Raw genomic sequence first — 19,642 nt, forward strand, 5'->3', positions numbered from 1 at the left:
GTGGCTTAACCAACAGAAATTTATTTCCTTGCAGTTCTGGAGGCAGGAAGTCCAGGATCAAAGTGTTCGGAGGGTTGGTTTCTTCTGAGGCCTCTTTCCTTGTCTGTCTAGACATGGTCTTACTGTGACCTCACTTGGTTCGTCCCTTGGTCTATGTTGTCTGTGTCCTAATTTCCCCTCATAGAGACACCATTCATAGTGGAAGGCCACTCATATGATCTCATTTTACCTTAATTACGTCTTGAAAAGCTTTATCTCCAAAGCTTTATCTCCATTATCTTCATCTGAAGTACTGGAGCCCAGGATTCAATATATGAATCTGGAGGGACTTAAGTCAGCCCATAACACGTCTGAGGCCAGGTTCTAGAAGGCTAGGCATCATCTGTTGTTTACTCTGAGGCCCTAAGCCACTATGTAAGAAATACGACTCCCCTGGGGCACCACAGGTGGAAGTCCAAGCCATTGGACAGGCCACGCGTAGATGCCCGGGGGCTCATGGCCCCAGCTCCGCCTAGACCTTGTGTTGTGCCAACACAAGAGCCAGACATGGGAGTGAAGTCCTAAAAACTCCAGCTGATTTCAGCCCCTAGCCATCCAAGTCACCCAGATATTTTAGTCTTCCCAGATGAGGCCCCATACTTTGTGGAGCAGGAACAAGCTATCCTGGCTGCAGCCCATCCAAATTCCTGACCCACAGGACCTACGAACACAGTAAATTGGTTGTTTTATGCCACTAAATTCAGGGTGGTTTGTTACACATCAATAGATAACAGTAACACCATCTCGGGGCTTCACGTATGTTCTCTTCTCTCCCTGGAATGCTCTTCCCTCTGCTCTTGGTCATCGTCCTCTCTCTCACCTTAAACATCACCTCCTTAGAGAGGTCTCTTCTGATGGCCAGTATAAAGTGTCCACCCCCTTTCATTTGTCTTAGAGTTCCTTATGCTTCCCCTTCAGAGCATCCATAGACACTTAAATGGCATTTAATCATTTATTTTTATCAGTCAGTTTCTGCCTTCTCCATGATACTACTTGCTTTTTAAGAGCAGGAACCACTTTCCATTTTTTTTTCCCGGATCAGATATGTTGTATGTGCTCATAATCAGAGGTTGTGCAATACTTGTTGAATAGATAGATGACTATCGGTTCAGCATTACTGTTTTTGTTGGAAAAAAATCATTGAAAGTAAACTGATGGTATTTAGGAAGAGGTGTGCTTCAATTTAAGCAGTGCACTTTGATTGAGGACCTGTTCTTGCTGGCTCTAATCTAGGAGCTGACAATGCAGTGACAACCAAAGAAACCCAAATGTCAAATAAATCCACCAGTGGACAGCACTGTGGCAACTCACAAATAGTCTGTTCTTTGGCACAGTCTCCCCAGGGCTTTGGCAACTTACCGTGGGAGTCAAAGTGATGAAAGTACTGGCTCAAAATGCCCATGACGGTCTGCCCTTGGTGGGTGAGGCTGTTTCCAAGTTCTTCCAGAAATACTAGGCTGAGCCTTTAGAAGTCTATGCACAGTACAGATGATGAACGATTTAAGCAAATCTTTAGGGAGATCTGTTAGAAATCACAGAGGTCAACCCGAGGAGAGGGCTGGGGTCTTAGGGCCCAATGGCAGCATTCTGGTCTTACACAGAGCAGCACCATTAAACCATCACAAGAAGGAGGCAGTATCATGGCCTTGACAGGCCCAGCTTCACGATTCCTAAAACTCACTTCTTTTTGTAATAGTACCTCTTTGTTGTTTTTGGCCAGAAGTTTTGCAGTTGTTTCTAGTTAAGCTTCTTAGGTCTCATGATTTATATATTGCCTCAACCTATGATCTGTGTGTATGCACCTCTGCCAAAATCTGAAAATGATGTCTGTGTAGGCTGTTATGAGTAGGCAGGTGTGGATGGTATGTGGATAAAGAGGAAACAGAAACAAGAAAAATGTGACTAATGAGGCAAAGAAGGTTAAGGAACTAGCTGATTCTTCTAGACATCTTGGTTTACATCCAAAGTATGTCAAATTAGAAATAAATCATGGACTACATTGCTTTCCAAGTCTGCTGATCTCGTACATGCTGTGTCATAAGGGGGGGTTCTATGATTAGGGATATAATCATCTCAGGCAATCAAAAATGTTTTCAGAATCCTGTAGAGAAATTTGGCCCATGCAAAGTCCTAGAGAAGAGGAGGGGGTTGGGAAGCTCCTTAGGTGATCTGTCATATATATGGCCCTGGAGGAGAGTCAGATGTCTAACTGGACTTTTTAAAAGGCACCCGCATGGTGAGGTAAGGAGAAAAAGTTAAAAAACTAACTTTGTTAAACTGGCAAGGAGGGAGCTCCTTTCAGGAGAAGGTCTCATCGAAAGTTCTGTCAGTGTCAGACCTGAGGATGTGGACTTCTTTCTAATGAGGGGAGATCCTCAGCTATGCTGACCCAGCCTTTTGAGTCCTGCACTTTAAAGCTGCACTAGGCGGGCTCTGCCCTTCTCCCACGTTGCCATGTTGGCTTTATGAACGTGTGCCGTGATCTCTTTGACCTATCTTTTGGAGCCCATGGTCTTCTCAGTGTTCCTTCTGCTGGTATTCTGGTTTTAGTTTGTGCCCTTAATCTTTTATTTGAAGTCTTAATAACTGGCTCTTCGTAATTCTAAATAATATGGCTCTTCCTAGTTCCATTGCTTAGTCTTTTTATTTCACTTGTAGAGGTTTGCTCACTGTCATTGATTATATACATCATGGCATATTTGACATAAAGCCTCCAGATTAAATAGAAAAAACCTGAGGCAAATCACAAATATTTGGTATTGTGCAAAACAGGCTTTCAAGCAATTGACTACATTTCCTCCTTTTCAAAATGCAGCTTCTATGCTCTTAAATCATCTCTCGTCCTGTTTAACGTGCACAAATCCTTCAAATACCTTACAGGACTTGTTTCTTTTTTCTATCTTTAAGAACTTGAGAAAAGTGAATTTATTGAAATAAGCTGTGTTGTATGTTCTAAAAATTCTTTCTCATTCCCTGTATCAACATGGCCTATAATGAAATGATATGAAGGAGAAATTCCCTTAAAGATGATTTTTCTATTGACTGAAAAATTTCTTTGAGATTGTTTAGTAAGAGTGGTCCAGTGATAAGTGTATTTAAAGAAATCAAGATAAACAGAATTTTATTAACTGGGGATAGCTTAGAAAGAAAGAATGGAAAGTTATAAAGACTTAGAGAGAATATCTGACTTAAAACAGGGGTTGAATAAATATCTAGATATTTTATTTCTGTGTAAATCAAGGGGGAAACCGCTTATTAAATCCGCAGGTGACTCCAAACTGGGAGAGATTATTAATCCATCAGATTACAGAACCAAGAATCAGAGAGATCTTGAAAGACAAAAAGGAAAGATAATGAAATTAATGGAGAGAAATGTGAAGTCTTTGCACTTAAACCTGGAAGATTTTTCTGTGGAAATTGTTATTTCATGTGAAGAAATATCTGTATGTTTGGTTGTCCTCTAGCTATGCTTAAGCAAGAAGGGGGTATAACATCTAAGAAACTGTCCCAACTACTGGCTGCATTATAGAAGCAGATTATATGGGGCGTTCGAAGGAGGTTACTGTACCCATGGACTTCAGATCATATCTTGATATTCATACTTGGTTCTAAAAGGAGCATTAAGTAATGAGCTGTCTCCAGAAGATGAAGACCAGGATCTGGAAGTTTCCAGAAATTAAAGTCAGGGGTAGTGAAAGGATTTGCAGTTATACATCAGGAAGCAAAAAGACTTCAGAGACAATCAGAATGTTGTTTGTAAATACTAGAGGAAGTGTCAAATAAAAGAAGGAGACATTTGGGTAGTTGTAAAGGGTAGGTCTAGAAGAATGCATGGAAGTTACTGAGAAGCAGAACTCAGCTTGGGGATATTTGATTTAATAAAAGCTTAACTACCTATTACGTTCTGAGCATCAGGAATACAAAGCTCAAGAGGGCTCCATCTCTGTTCTCAACTTTGTATTTTAGAAGGGGAGTAAAGTTCTAAGCACCCAATTTCAATGTATGTGGGGTTGTTTTCTCCCCGCCAATAAGCAATGCTCTGGCACCAGCTGGGTGTCCTCCAATTTAACTCAAATCTGACACTATTGTGGAATTATATAAAATTTCCGAGCATGAGAGAAAAGCTTCATTTCCCTTTCTAAAACAAATGGCTAATGAACTCTTTGTGAACTGGGCAAAAAGACCTTTGGACTGGGCCAGAAACAGCAAGTATTTTACAAGCAATTGTTTATAAAGTCAACAGGACAATGGGCATTCTGATCATTAGACTGTGGGTTGTAGACTTTTTAAAAACATACTAGCTAACCTAATTAAGGTACACCAGGAGTAGCTTCATTTGTTAGCACCAATAGAATAGTTGATCAATTTGTAACCAAAAGCAGCTCTGCCTGTTAGTACCAACTGACAATTTTTTTCCTCTTTTATCCGAGTCATTAATTGTTCTCCTTCCTTTTTTCTCATAAAAACCCTTGCTTTCGGGCGCCTGGGTGGCTCAGTTGGTTAAGCGACTGCCTTCGGCTCAGGTCATGATCCTGGAGTCCCGGGATCGAGTCCCGCATCGGGCTCCCTGCTCAGCAGGGAGTCTGCTTCTCCCTCTGACCCTCGCCCCTCTCATGCTCTCTCTATCTCATTCTCTTTCTCAAATAAATAAATAAAATCTTAAAAAAACAAAAAAACAAAAAACCCTTGCCTTCACACTGTAGGCAGGACATTTCCTGGTTACTGCTGGAATCCACGCTCTTGAATTACAATTCTGAGATCCCAGATAAATGCCTTTGTTCTTTTTCAGTTTTGCCTTCTGTATAGGTTGACACTATCTATCCAGAGATAGCTTCACATCCCACAGGTTATGGGGTCAGTCCCAGGAGACTGCCCCCCTCCCCAGTTTGGGATGCCAGTTGCAAGTCCAGGTCACCACCTGTGCTTCTGACCAAGCACCTATAGGTTGAAGATTCCAATGACCCTTTTTGGGATATATATATACTCCTTATAACTCACAATATCACAGGGAGGCAATGAGATAAAGTAACTATTCAATGTGATGGGTGACAGAGAGGAAGAAATGTCCAAGCTAGGGAAAGCTTTATGAACATGGTTGTGTTTAAGCTAAACCTTAAAAAGTGATTGTGTGCTTGTAGAAGAATGGAATATGGAATAGAGGGAGTGAACACCAGTTAGAAAGATGACAGTAAAAAGCCAGATGCCAGGAGTGGTAGGAGATTTGGACAGGGCAGAATGAATAGGACCTAGTGCTGGTGGGGGTGGCTAAAGGAAGTGAAGGAGAAATGCACCCAGGGTGGTTCTAGGAATTTGTATTTGGATGCTCGGATGGCTGATGGTACCATTAATGAAGAGAGGCAATATGGTAAGCAGGGGATGTTCAGGGACAAGAAGAGAAAACAGGAAATTCACTGAGCTTGTGGTAGCTCAGAAGCATCTTAATAAAAATGTAGAATCAAGAGATGGAAATCAGAAAAATGGTCAAAGTCAGAGGTATAGATCTAGAAGCCCTCAGTTTGTAAGTGGTAGCTAGTCTTGATAGTGGGTGGTATTATCTGGGGTGTGGTAGAGAAGATTTTACTAAGCGAGAAAGCCAAGAATAAAATCTTGAGGAAGTCAGTTGTTTGAGGTCAGGTGGGAAAGGAGTTTGTGGCAGGCAAAAAGCCGTGCTTAAACTTAAATATGGTACTATTCTGGAAAATCCATGATATCGGATGTCTGAACTTGGATACTGGTTTTTATTGATCTAAAGGGTCATAAATCAAAAAAAAATTAAAAAAAATAAAGGGTCATAAATCTCCTAGGTACTATAAATACCAAAAAAAAAGCTGCTGGTTGAGACTGATTTTTGTAGGAGGTTTTAGAGTTAGCATCCCAGTATGGTATCCTTGTTTTTTACTTTCCCACGTCACCAATCCCCACACATTTTACTACATATTTCAGAGCCAATCTGTCTCTGGAATGTCTTGGCCTTCCAGGGATATTCTCTCTCAAGTCAAGAGCAATGTGTTGGAATTAGTCAGAACTGGACGGCCCCTCCAGCCCTCAAAATTGCTGGTATCCTAATCAGTATCTGTAAAATACACAACACACAACTTTCAGGCAACTAATGAGGAGAGTGCTTCCTTGACTCATTATGTAGTGTGTCATCCTTTGAAAGACACTGCCAGTCTAATCTGTGGTTAATAATCCAGCGACCAAAACAAAGGAGTTGTTCTACTGTCTGGTTCAACTGAACACCTTCATTCTCATATGTAGACGAAGTCCAGTGTAGTAGAAAGAAAGCAGAGTTTGGATTAGGTTTTGGATTCCAAACCCACTTTATCACTTTCTAAAACTTATTTTCTTTATCTGGAAAATGGTAACAATATGGGGCTTATGGGCTTGTTCTTATAATTAAATAAAACAATGAAGAAAAAAACACTTGGAATAGTGCATGACAATTAATGCCCCCCCCCCGCAAATGGTAATCACTATTTCTAATTTTATTTTCATCTTCCCTCACTGTGTGCAAAAATCTTTATCTAACCTTTAGAGATATACCTATTACCTCAGACTACAAGGGATAAAAGACTTTAAAGAAAACAAAACACTGTGGTTATTCAAAGGATTTTCATGGCACTGATAAATGGGTCTTTTGTCCAATATAGATTTCCTCGATCACTTCAATGCTCATTATAGAAGCACCTCTGTTCTATTCTCTCTTTCACAGTTTTGTTCCTACAACAAAAGAAATCAAAGCACCCAAGTTCAATGTGATGCAGTGCAACCCTAATCTAACTTCATTGAAACAAAGAGGAAGAACCAAGGGGACTGCCTGAATTTGCTCCCCTTGCTCTGCCTGGTTAGTGCTGCTTGCGGGAAATATGTTATCACACATGCCATGTGCTGCAGCATCAAAGGGGGCAGAAGCAGGTGAACTGGGCATTTTGTCTCTCATCAGATTCTTTGTGGATGGACACACTTGTGACACCATCCTAAGAGACCTTATCTGCCTGCAACCCACAGACTCACTACACAGTACAATGGGGGCCAGCAAACCCTCAAAGGCTTCAAAGGCTTCAAAAATTAACAAACTCTGGGGAAACAGGGTCTAATTTGTTAAGAGGAAAAACTTCTTAAAACAATAGGTTAAAGTTCACACTGGATACAGGATGGTGAATAAGGTAGCAATGATTGCTTCCGTGAGCAATGTTTTATTGCCTGAGGAGCAGAAACTACAAAACAACTGTATAGTCATACCTCATTTTATTGCACTTCAGTTTATTGCATTTTGCAGATATTCTGGGTCTTTTTTGTTTTTGTTTCTGTTTTTCTACAAACTGAAGGTTCGTGGCAACCCCGCATTGAGCAAGTCTATCGACGCCATTTTTCCAATAGCATTTGCTCATGTCGTGTCTCTGTGTCTCATTTTGGTAATTCTCACATATTTCAAACTTTTTCATTATTACTGTATTTATTATGGCGCTCTGTGATCAGTGATCTTGTGTGTTAATATAGTAATTGTTTTGGGGCACCATCAAACATGCCCACATAAGACAGCAAATAATACATAAATGTGTGTCCTGACTCTTCTGCCAACCAGCCAGTCCCTTTTCTCTCTCCTTCCTTTTGGGCCTCCCTACTCCCTGAGACACAACAATATTGAAATTAGACCAGTCGATAACCATACCATAGCCTCTAAGTGTTCAAGTGAAAGGGAGAGTCACATGCCTCTCACTTTAAATCAAAAGCTAGAAATGATTAAGCTCAGAGAGGAAGGCATGTTGAAAGCCAAGACAGGCTGAAAGTGAAACCTCTGGTGCCAAATAGCCAGCCAAGTTGCAAATGCAAAAGAGAAGTTCTTGAAGGAAATTAAAAGTGCTACTCCAGTGAACACACAAATGATAAGAAAGGGAAACAGCCTTATTGCTGAAATGGAGGTTTCCTTGGTTTGGATAGAAGATCAAACCAACCACAACATTTCCTTAACCAAAGCCTAATCCAGGGCAAGGTCCTAGCTCTCCTCATTTCCATGAAACCTGAGACAGGTCAGGAAGCTGCAGAAGAAAGGTTTGAAGCTAGCAGCGTTTGGATCATCAAGTTTAAGGAAAGAAGCCATTTCCATAATATAAAAATAGAAGGTGAAGCAGGAAGTGCTGATGCAGAAGCTACAACACATTATCCAGAAGATCTAGCTGAGATAATGAATGAAGGTGACTACACTCAACAACAGATTTTCAATTTAGTCAAAGCAGCCTTCTACTGGAAGATGCCTTCTCAGACTTTCATAGTTAGAGAGGAGAAGTCAATGCCTGGTTTGAAAGTTTCCAAGGACAGGCTGACTCTCTTGTTTGGGGAGAATGCAGCTGGTGACTTGAAGTTAAAGCCAATGCTCACTTACCATTCTGAATCGTAGGGCCCTTATGAATTATGCCAAATCTACTCGGCCTGTGCTCTATAAATGGAACAACAAAACCTGGATGACAGCACATCTGTTTACAACACAGTTTACTGAATATTGTAAGCCCACTGTTGAGAGACTTACTGCTCAGAAAAAAAAGATTCAAAATATTACTGCTCGGTGACAATGCACCTGGTCACCCAAAAACTCTGATAGAGAGGGACAATGAGATTAAGGCTGTTTTCATGCTTGCTAACCCAACATCCATTCTGCAGCCCTTTGATCAGGGAGTAATAATAAGACTTTCACGTCTTATTATTAAAAAATATATATATTTGCAAAGCTATGGCTGCCCTAAATAATGATTCCTCTGATGCATCTGGGCAAAGTCAATTGGAAACCTTCTGAAAAGGATTCACCTTCCCAGATGTCATTCAGAACATTCATGATTCACGGGAAGAGGTCAAAACATCAAGCATCTACTGGGTTTGGAAGAAGTTGATTCTAACCGTTGTGGATGACTTTGAGGGGTTCAAGACTTCAGTGGAAGAAGTGACTACAGATGGGTTAGAAACAGCTAGAGAACTAAAATTAGAAGTGGAGCCTGAAGATGGGACTGAATTGCTGCCATCATGAGAAAACTTTCACGGATGAGGGATTGCTTCTTATGGATGTGCAAAGAAAGTGGTTTCTTGAGATGGAATCTATTCCTGGTAAAGATGCTGTGAAGATTGTTGAAATGACAACAAAGGATTTAGAATGTTACATAAACTTAGTTGATAAAGCAGTGCCAGGGTTGGAGAGGACTGACTCCAATTTTAAAAGAAGTTCTATTGTGGGTAAAATGCTATCAAACAGTGTCACATGCCACAGAGAAATTGTTCATGAAAGGAAGAGTCAATCAATGTGGCAAACTTCTCTGTTGTCTTATTTTAAGAAACTGCCACAACCATCCCAACCTTCAGCAACCACCTCCCTGATCAGTGAGTAGCCATCAACATCTTGCTGAAAGTTCAGATGATGGTTAGCATTTTTTACCAATAAAATATTGCTTAGTTAAGGTATGTACATTTATTTAGATATAATGCTATTGCACACTCAACAGACCACAGTATAGTGTAAACATAATTTTTTTAAGATTTCAGTTTTAAGTCCTCTCTACACCCAGTATGGGGCTTGAACTCACAGCCCTGAGATCAAGAGTTGCATGCTCCACTGACTGAGCCAGTCAGGCAACCCCTAAACATAACTTTTATAGGCACTGGAAAACTAAAAAAATCATTTGACTCGCTTTAATATGATACTCGCTTTACTGCAGTGGTCTGGAACCAAACCCGCAGGATCTCTGAGCTATGTCTGTATCAGTGATAAAAACAAAGTAGCAACAATAATAAGCATAACCACAACCACAGTCATAATAATGTGCTTTAATTTATGCAAAAAGTAATCATCGAATACCATCTCAGGTTCCAGATTTCATTGCCGCACTAGGAGGCATGGGGGTGGGGGTGCGGGGTGGAGGAGAAGGAGGGCCACAGCACCCGTGTAAATAAAACTAGTAGACACAAACAAACATTCACAATATTTGCCCCCCAAATTTTACACACACATACACACACACATTCAGAAGAGGGAGAAATAAGCATTGACCCCGATGATCAGAAAAGGCTTCCTATGGTAAACAGCAATGAAATGTGGTGAGGAGCTACTGTGGAAATAGAATAAGGAATGAGCTAAGGTATGCAGGGCACAAAGGAGGAGGAAGGAAGTGGCCGAGGGAGGAAGGGGCAAGAAGTCCCACATGCCTGTCACCCGCAGTGGGGTCATGTTAGGCAAGGCCAGAGGAATATGGTGGGAGCAGGTTACAGAGGGACATGAACACCAGGTTGAAGAAATGTGATTTTTTCCTCTGCAGTTTAGCTGATGAAAAGCCATCTGCTCTCAAGTAGGGAAATGACGTATGATCAAAGATGCAGTGTAAGATTAACCTAGCAGTAGTGAATCTGCCTCAGGAACGAGGCAGGAACTGTGCATATGTATAAAGAAACAAAAAGATATATAATACATATAGGCACTGTATGGAATAGGTTAGAATGTGAAGGGGGAAAAAAACACAAGCAGGGAGAACAGACAGGGTGTAGGGGAGAAGATATAGTTCTGACCCTAGAATTATTAGGATATGTACACTTTGAGTTGCTTTTGTAACAGCTGTGGCAATTTTTCCCTAATCCATCCATATCTGCTCCCTAAAATCCTCTTTTGCTGAAATGGTACAAATCTGCACACCGGTGTTGTTAATCCACAGAAAAGAACCATGCACACTGGGCTCAAGTCCATGCTCAGTTCTTCGCCTTAGGGCCCTGGTGGCATGAAAGGCCTGACCAGCTGGAGATCATGACTGCAATCTGCAGTAGAAAAAGGAGGGACAAGTCAGGAGTAGATTTTAGTAACTAGTTCCTGGTTAACTTAGGAAGAGAGGGTCCTAGAACTGCAGACGTCTTTGAGAAAATCTGTCCATTGGAAAACAGAGTTAAGAGCTTGAGTTAAAGTATTATTTTTCAACTTTTTGGCTACAGGTACTCTGCTACTCTATTTTTTTTCTCATTTTCTCTATTAATCAACATGCCACATCGGTATCCAATTGTTCTTGAACTTTGCTTGTTTGCCTGCACACCTTTTCAGAAGATTATCAAAGTGTGATGAGGGGTTCTAGTCATCCTGAAATGAATCAGCTAATTAAATTAATTTTATCTCGGGTATATTGCTTTAGTTCAATTAAGTTGCTAAGCCAATCACATCAGAATAAATCAACCATACTGTTACATAATTCTTTTTAATAAACAGAGTTATAATTATATGAAGGCAATCCTGAGGATTCCATATGCTACAGAGCAGGGAACCTAATTTATTTCCTTGATTCGGAGAGACAAACTCACTCATGTGTAATAACTTTTATCATCCAAAATTTTAATTCTTATTGTATTATAAAGTTTAGAGTCTCTTGCTTGCTTTATAGATCACAGTAAGAATGAGTTCACGCTGGGGCTTGTGGGGGAAAGGGAGGCTTTGACACAGATCTGAAAGGATGAGCATAAAGCCATGCTGCAAATTCGCTAGGCAGTGTCAGAAACTAGTGCTGATGCCTCTGGTGCTTTTGAACAGCCAATGTAAGGAGAGAAGTGAGTGGGGGTTGGGTGGGGAAAAGATACGTCTTGAAACAGATCCGTAGAGAGAAGAGCCATGTTGGGACAATCCCCTTGCTTCCCACATCACCCTCCACGTTTTCCTGGCAAGTCATAGGCGTCATTATCAACTCCTGGTGAAAATGACTTATTTTAAAATATAACAAAACAGAAATCCACTTAACAGATCTGAGACCAGGAATGAAAACACCTTTGTTTAACAACTTGGTCTGATTCTCCGCGAATGCTGTTGACGGTTCGGCTTTGTTGTGGATGGGAACGAGTGAAGCTTGCAAGGGGAATCGGTCCATGGTAACATGATGTTCAGAGACAGCTACCGTCTCCAACCAAGATGGTGTTGGCAGAGCGGCAGACACCACTGGCCCAAGGGATGGATGGCCTACACAGCCGTGCACACACTCATTCTTGCAGCCACTCAGACAGGGATGAGCGCTGGGGAGCTCAGAAATAATGAAGAAATGGTAGGCCAGGGTCCCTGAGAGCTACCTTTGCTTACCTTCTCTTTGAAGTGATTTTTTGAGAATGTTAGAAAAATAGGCAGTCATCCCCCACTTTTTTGGTTCATATTTCTCACTATTGAAGTTCTGAAATTGTATGATCTAAATCCCAGTTATTTCTGGAAGAGATGAATGAATAACCCAATTTCTCAGTTGGGAATGGCACCTCTTATCATTTAATTTCCCTATGTGCAGAAGTTGTACCACTTGTAAATGAAATGAAATGAAATAACCTAGACACAAATATCCTAATTTCACGAGAAAAAATCTAGGTTAAGGCAACAAAAGTAGCAAAAATTGATGTGAAAGCAAGGCATTTAGTGTATTATATACTTTCTGTAGTGGTTACATTTAATTCCATTCTGGATTGCTACTAGAAATGTTTGGATATCAACTACATTTACTTCTGTTTGCTTCCAGCCCTTATATAATTACCTAGATGCCGAACAGAGAGAAGTAGAGGATCCCCAAAGCAGAGAAAGCCCTGTGTTGCACTCGATTTGAGCATTAATGGGTAGAATGTTACCATGGTAAAATGCACTATTGTTAATTCACGGTTACACATTCCACAGAAGCTAGCATATTGTTCTCTATTTATGAGCCTGAAAAGTCAATCCCATGCCATCATTAGCCCATAATTCCAGCCAACTGTCAGCATTCCAAATGAAAGAGAGCAACACAAAATTTGGCTCGAATTAAACCAGTTCATTACTAAGGTATTAATCCCAGGAATAATGAGTCTTGGGCTCAGAATTCAGATTGTTTTATTTATCCTCCACAACCTCAGAGCTGGGTGTCTCACAGCCTCGTAGATGTGAGATGTCTCTGAGCTAACACTTGAATCTATCTTCAGGTGCTCCTCTGGGATGAGGGGCTGGAGCCCTGGAGGAGGTGTGGATTTTTTTCTGGAATCTACATAGGTTAAAATACTGAGGAATCCTAGGAGAAAGTGAGTGCTCTCTAACAGAGCATAGTGAGAAAAACAGCAGTTGTTTTTGATAACGAAGAGATGAATTTGGATCCTGTGGGAAAGTATCGATGCATTTTTGACAGGAATTTTCTTGCTAATATTTTTGCTGAATATTCATTTCAGAAACACTCTGGTATGCTATTGTAATAGCAGGGTATGGTGACAGATGGTAGCTACACTTGCGGTGAGCTGCGCATAGCATAACATACAGACTTGTCAAATCACTATGTTGTATACCTGAAACTAATGGGACATTGTGTGTCACCTATATTTCAATTAAAAAAAAAAAAACTCTGGCATTATTATAGAGTCATATAAAATGGGATTAAAGGTTTCTTCCTAAGATTCCCAAAACATCGTAAATGTCCGCTGACAACAGTCGATGCCACGATGTATGAACGTGACAGGAGTGTGTGTAAGACACCAGCAGAACACACCAATAGCAATGCAGATCCCTCACTTGGCTGAAACTGTATTCACTCCCAGCAAGGAGGCACCACCGCCACCCCGACCCCCACCTTTGCTGGGCCCAGAGCAAGCCAGCTTTATTCCATGAACTCAAAGAAAAGGAAATAGTGACTTTTTAAAATCTCGACTCAAGTTTTGCCATGCCGGCAAAGTGTTTTTAAAGTTTAGGTTCCAAAGGTATCCAGGAGCCATACAGACTGATCTGGAACAGAACTGTCTACATCACAATAGAGACTAGAGATATGGTAGTGATTAAAAGTAACAAATATTGCTTGACCTTGGATATGGCAAACACAAACAGCAATAATATTTTTATCATGCCTTTTCACTTCTAAATCAATGTGAATTGGTATAAGTCCATGAGATCATTTCTTATGATCTCTCTTCTGATAAATATTGGTAATTCAAATTTCAAAGAGCTGGCCAAAAGAAAGCATTCTCAAATATATTTCAAGGGAGTTACCATAGCGTCAAAGTAGTTCTTCTGATTGCTTGTGACTAAGGCCGTTAGTCTGTACCCAATGCAGGGAGAAATGGATTTACAAATGCCATGAGGTATCTCTTTGAGATCATAATTATCTGGCCAAGATCCACTTCTAATTGAAAAAGACAGCTAATGCCCATCGACTGGTGAACGGATAAACAAATTGTGGTATATCTAGATAATGAGTATTACTCAGTCATACAAACGGATAAGTACTGATACCTGCTATAACATGGATGAACCTTGAAAACATTATGCTCAGTGAAAAAAGCCAGCCGTAAATGACCAGAAATTCTGTGATTCCATTTGTATGAAATGTCCAGAATAGGCACTCCATAAAGAAGTAACTTGAGTTGTCTAGGACTGGAGAGAGTGGGCAACAAAGAGTGACTGCTAATGGGTATAGGATATCTTTTGGAGGTAATGAAAATGTTCTAAAATTAGATAGTGATGGTTGCACAACTCTGTGAATATAATAAAAAAACACTGAACTGTACATTTTTGAAAGGGTGAATTTTATGGTCTGTGAATTACATCTTAATGAAACTGTTATAAAAATGACTAAAGCTAGGGGCGCCTGGGTGGCTCAGTCGGTTGGGTGTCCAACTCTTGATTTTGGCTCAGATCATGACCTCAGGGTCGTGGGACTGAGCCCTATGTCTTCGGCTCTGTGTTCAGCGGGGAGTCTGCTAGAGATTCTCTCTCCTTCTGCCCCTCCCCCCCACTTGCTCTCTCTCAATAAATAAATAAATAAAATCTTTAAAAATGACTGAAGCTATCCTGTTATTTTATTTTTTAAACCATATCTTTGAATATCTTACTCTCTTTATGATCATTACTAGTAGAGGAGTGGCTTGGCCATTAAGAAAAAAAAAAACTGTATGTTTTCAGTAGGCATAATGTTATGGATTGGCTGTGACTATCAGAACATACTGTTCTAAGGATTTTGTCTCCATACATAAAATAGATGACAGCATTTTTCCCCTAACTAGTACAGACAAATAATCTGTGAATTGGTGACTGACTCAAGAACGGATGTCTTTTCTGTCCAAAGAAAAGAAACTGAAAAAAAAAAAAAAAAGGACAAAAAGAAAGGCTCTCTCAGAGGGAAGGAGGGTACTAATTCATTGTTATCTTTGGCACTGGTCCTACTGTTTCACATTAGTCTTTAGAGGCCTGTATGAACAGGTTGTTCTATCAGTGTCCACCACCCCTTCTTAGACCGAGCTTTGCTTTGACTAACTCAGTGTTTTGGCATTGGCTAGGTGTCCATCTGATCCTCTCTGCAGTTACTGATGCCCTCAGTCTGCTACTCCCTGCCGTCATCTTGCCTAGGTCTCCCTCCTTCTGGTGTCCAGACGCCCTTCCTCCTCGTAAGCCTCCCTTCCTTTATGGACCAGCTTGAACCTGTTTCCGGGGTACTCTCTCTTGGGCACAACTCTGGTCCTTTCGGTCTGGCTTATTCCACTGCCGTGAAGGGAACAGTTCTTCCTGGCTCTAGCCCCACCGTGGGAGGACAGACGAGCCAGGCTCATTCTTCCCAGGTTGGGTGGGGATCTCTGAGTGCAGACTACCGCTTCCAGAGACTTCCTCCCATCTCCATGTCCATATACAGTGGACAATTAAGAGGTCACCTGTTCCTCAAGGGTGTAGGACTCTCAGGCATGCAGCCCTTAGGGTGCATATGCAGACACATGCATCCAGCGGTCACTTTTCCATGTGTGGCTGGCAAAGCTACAGAAACAGCTGCATCTGCTATGATGCCTCTCTTTTCTCCAGTTTTAACTTACTCTCTTGCTCTATCCTCGCTCAGACTTGATTCTGCCTCCACGCCGCTAGCTCTTAATCCTCTCACCCCGAGGCCCTCCTTGCTCCTCTCATTGTTTCTAGGTGATGTTCACAGCCTCCCTCTGACATAATATGTTTGAGGTTAGGTGACTGGGTTTGGAATCAGATGCCATGGATCCCTTTTGGCCTTGACATTGACCAGGGCAAGTGACTTCATGAAGTCATTCATCCAATGTCGCAGGGATGCTGCTAGGTACCTGCTACCGTACTACATGCTAGTGACCCTGCCGTGTGTCAGGAAGGACGAGGAATGACAAACAATTAGTTTGTTTAACCTCACCAGCCTGTTTCCTCCTCTGTGGCGCAGGAACAAAAGGGTTATATCAATCTCAGAGGACTGCTGAGAGGACTGCCAGAAAGTTCTTACTTAGCTTGGTGTTTCAGAGTGAGCGCTCATTAAAAGCTAGCTCAGTGTCATCATTTATGTATCCTTTATAAGTCTGCATGGCATGAGTATCCTGTTGCCCAGTGGGCCACTACCAGGGCTGCCTCCCCATCATGGTCCAGTCGCTGGACGAGAATGACAGAACAAACAACAAAAAGGTGTGCAAACGTTATGGTGTCAGCTAAAAAGATTCATTACTAAAATGCGTAGAGATGAGCTGGAAATGGAAAATGCCTGCATTTGAGATGTATGCTCACATGCGCACACACACACACACGATAATATATGTGGAAAATGTATCAGGAGAGGAAGAAGAAATTGCCATATCTAAATAGTGGACATGAAACTTCTACTTACTACTAGATTTGCTTTTAGAAATCAAAGATGGCATCTTACTGCAACCCTAAGAATAAGGGGAGTCAATATGCAAAACAGAGCTCGTGGAGAAAGGCAGTTTTTTTAGAAAAGTATGCACTGTGGTCAGCAAGCTTAAGGACTTCTCTGTGATTATGTAATAAAATGGAATAAAAGAAATGTAGGTTTGCATTCTTGCTCCTACTTCTTCTCTTACCAAAAGGCTGAAATGTATGACTTCGTTCATTTAGTCCTAATTTTCAGATTTGATTTAGTAAAGTTATTAATAATACTTTATATGTTCCTTTATTTTTATCAAATTACTTTCATATACTTTGCCTTATGTTATCAATAGGCTTTTGTATTTTCTAATGATGGATCCTGAACATATATTCAAAGAATAAACTCTTTATTAAGAAAACAGAAAATCTAAAACAAATTCAAGAATTAGATGTTTCCCTATACCTTACCTTTCATTTGCCTCTTTATCCCAAGCTGAATTCTTAATTTAAAAAGTAAAGCAGCAAAAACATTGAAAGTTTTGAGGATAGCTGCTTGAACTACAGGGGGAAAAGTGATAATTTTAAACCACAAATAGTTAAGACTACAGTTTATAATGTCAGGATGCAATAATAAATTTTACCGACATGAAATATTTCTCTTATGAAAACACCACATTTAAGTTTTGTTCCTCATAAGGATGAATTTAAATGAGCAAACATTCCTCTACCAACTTAATTTAAGACCCGTGCGTTTCCTGGTATCTTTTTTTTTTTTTAAGATTTTATTTATTTATTTGAGAGAGAGAGAATGAGAGACAGAGAGCATGAAAGGGAGGAGGGTCAGAGGGAGAAGCAGACTCCCTGCCGAGCAGGGAGCCCGATGCGGGACTCGATCCTGGGACTCCAGGATCATGACCTGAGCCGAAGGCAGTCGCTTAACCAACTGAGCCACCCAGGCACCCCGTTTCTTGGTATCTTAAATCAAACCAATAGCAGGGACTGTGTTGCTTCTATAAAGGACTTGTTTTGTTTTTCATTTCAAAAGATGCTTACACATCAGGTTGAAGTCAGAAACCTAAGGGACAGGTGTCCATTCCCTTTGAATCTCAGGGCAGATAGGGAAATGGTAGGCATTTCAGCTCAAACATTTTTTCCTTTTGGTCTTAAACAGGAAACACACAAGTGATACACACACAATGGGGTGATGTGAGGCTCATAAAGGATGAAAATAATAATGCAATCTTTTGTTGCATCCAAAATGTGGGTCTTATTTTATTCTTCTCTATGGTGATGACTGAAATGTTTCTTTTTATAGTTCACCATTTACTATGTTCAAAAGAAACATTTTGTGAATGTGAAAGTCATCCATGTATTCTGCTTTTAGTATCTCCCACGGAATAAAGATTTCAAAAGCCCCAAACTTGGAATGTATGCAAATGATCTAATTCTAAACATTAATATACAGTCCAAATTCAGCCAGTGACATATGTAAATGAAGAATTAAATAATTCGATTTAGGCATTAAAATAAAAGAAGCTCATGAAATAAGAAAAAAATCCATTTGGAATATATTCTAGATATCACCAACATCATGGATCTAGCCCAGCAAGCAGAGCTATAACTGGGTAGCAGCAGAGTGGAGACTCATCCATCTGTCCATTCATTCATTCACCAAACACTTATTGAGGACTGCTACAAGGACAGGAACTATGCTTAGGTACTAGTGACACAAAGGTGAATAAGAACCAGTGTTTACCCATGAAGGCCTTTCAGACAAGTGAATGAATAGATATTGTCCCCCAAATCTATCGGGCAATAGTATGACTTCAAAAATTAAATTAAAAGGAAAAAGAGATGTATGCATAGCTTCAGCCACGTCAAGACAGCCAAAATTAAAAATCTAAATATTACAAGCTATGGTAAAATCAGAAGTGTTGGGGCCCTCATTCCAAGTTACAAATAATAGTGGTGGTTTCTATCGCCAGAGGCTATTTTGTGCCTTCTCACATTGTGTGGGACAGGACAGACCTTTCGGCTGTAGGACCTGGCAAGCCTCACTGAATGAGAACATTCTGTGGCCAAATGCACCCCCTGAACATGATCATACATTTTTAGGTTATTTAAAAAGCATACAGAAGAAACTAACCAAGAGTGAGTTGACTATACTGAGCTAAATTAAACAATTTATTTTACTCAATATTTTCTATCAAATGCTTTGTTACTTTAAAAAGTATAAAATAAACCCCCATGGGAGGCACTCGGCTTAACGCTTAGAACTGTAGTAAGTTTGGGAATATATTTACTTGGTGAATGGTGTGTGACATAACCTTAAAGTAATGACATAAAGCTCTTTAGTGCATGGAAATATGCTTCAAAATCCATGGTCCTAAGCTTCTTGCTAGATAAGGCAAGAAGGCCTCATTAAATACTTCTTTCTGCTAACACCTAAACCCCTCTATTGGCCACTTGCAGATTATTTTCCTCATTTTACCCTTTAGTTCGGAGATAATTCTCTGAACATAAATTAAAAGTATAATTAAAATGACCATACATTTTGGTGTTTACAATGGTAAGCCCATGAATTTACTAGATTCTTTCAATACTGCACTTCAGTATTATTCCTAGCTTTCAAAATTTTATTTTTAATAAGCAGCAAATTTACGTCTCTTGATCCAATATATTTTTTTTTAGAAGAAGCAAGCCTGTTCCCATTAATATCTTCCTCATCTTATGGAAAAAATATTCCAAGAAAAATGTAAGTCTATTTACATCTTTCAAGGACACAGTCTCCTGTTTTATTAAACTTCTCTTTCAAAAGCTGCATTGTGGTAACACCACCATCATGGGAGGCAAAAAGGCTTCCTGCTGAGCCAGATAATGTTAAAAGGTGCAGTGCCAGAATGAGTCTAAGCATCCTTTGTTTAACATTCATATTTTACCATTTCAACGTTGTTACACAACCTATTAATGCCTAAAATGGGCAAAAATGAGCAAAATGGGCATCACTGC

The 19,642-nt window shown here is 40.3% G+C and overlaps 1 protein-coding gene across 1 annotated transcript in view; it reads right to left on the bottom strand.

Moving 5' to 3' along the window:
• Positions 1 to 19,642, bottom strand: part of NXPH2 (neurexophilin 2) — a 108,330-nt gene that overhangs the window by 54,785 nt on the left and 33,903 nt on the right. The window lies entirely within an intron of this gene.

Source organism: Neomonachus schauinslandi, chromosome 3 (assembly GCF_002201575.2).
Source record: "Neomonachus schauinslandi chromosome 3, ASM220157v2, whole genome shotgun sequence".
Lineage (NCBI taxonomy): Eukaryota > Metazoa > Chordata > Mammalia > Carnivora > Phocidae > Neomonachus > Neomonachus schauinslandi.